Genomic DNA, 1252 nt, shown 5'->3' on the forward strand with positions numbered 1-1252 from the left:
TGCATTTTTTAATAGTTTTAGCCATCTTTAAGTAGAATTGAATTCATTTTTAGTTAATTCTGTTTTGTATGAAAAGTTATTTCGATACCGTTATTGGTTGCTAGGGGGTCGTAGTAACTAAATTATTAAATAATATATACGTGCGTTACTATTGAAATCAATATGTAAAAAAATGACACAATTTTTTTTATCTATCACTTCATATTTTGTTGGTTGGGTCGTAACAAACAGATAAATACAGGTTAATTAATGTAACTGAACGAACTGTACCTTCACTGCAATAGTATATATTCGTACTTATATTATAAATTATTATACTATTATTATATTGTATGCCACATCGTGCTACGCCAGGTACTTACAGTAGGTAGTGCCAATAAAACCGCTAGATGGTGTTCGCAATTGGCATTAAAGTCGCCAGCGCAGTTGAGACGCAGAGCAATAAAACCCTTTGATAGCGAACAAAGCGGCATACTTACCTGGCGTAGGGGACACCGTGATCACAAAGGCGGTTCCCCCAGGGCGAGGCTCTTCCATTGCACACCGGTTGGGCTGACCCTTGCGATTATCCCTAATGCGGATAACTCGGGCGCGTAATTTTTGATAGTCGGGACTGCGTACGCGCTGTCCCGGATGAACACATGTTTTACCTCGTATGTCTTGATGATTTGATTCAAGTCAATCAGTAATCAATCACACATAATACATATTATTTTAAATTAATAATTAAATATAATAATTGTGAGAGTTTAGTTAAAATAAACTACACAAAAATATTTACTCGGGATAGGGTCGATAGGGATTTTAGGGAACGAAAACACAAATAATTTAAGTGTTCGAGTTATCTTATCTAGGTACTGGACTATTGACTATACATTTTTCTATAGGTGCCAAAGAGATTGGATTGGTTCATATTTCGGTATTTAAATTTTCTTTTAACTTTTTTTTCTAAAAACTTTCTTTCTGGTAGCTGTTTCGAAAAACGACAGATAAAAGTGCCATAATAATTAATATGTGTCCATTTTAAATCTCGTTAACCCATTCATTAAGTCTTTACTATCAGAAACAGCAATCTCATATTAAATTCACATCATTATTTTTATTACAATATTGTTTACTCCATTAAACTTATGTATTTCCAAGATTGAATGTATACAATATTAACAATAAACGTCTTGCATAGTATAATTTATACTAGATTTATTTTTGACCGATTTTATCAATGGTATTTGTAAATATAAAAATTTTAATC

At 32.3% G+C, this 1252-nt stretch overlaps 1 non-coding gene across 1 annotated transcript; it reads left to right on the forward strand.

The window, feature by feature from the left end:
• The first annotated feature begins 471 nt into the window (after nt 1-471).
• Nucleotides 472-633, forward strand: LOC147073926 (U1 spliceosomal RNA). Its single transcript, XR_015070426.1, has one exon. It is a non-coding gene; the product is annotated as a U1 spliceosomal RNA (small nuclear RNA).
• The last annotated feature ends 619 nt before the right edge of the window (nt 634-1252 follow it).

The sequence above is a fragment of the Rhyacophila brunnea genome, unplaced genomic scaffold (genome assembly GCF_057557595.1).
Source record: "Rhyacophila brunnea isolate RB1 unplaced genomic scaffold, BYU_Rbru_1.0 scaffold_17, whole genome shotgun sequence".
NCBI lineage: Eukaryota > Metazoa > Arthropoda > Insecta > Trichoptera > Rhyacophilidae > Rhyacophila > Rhyacophila brunnea.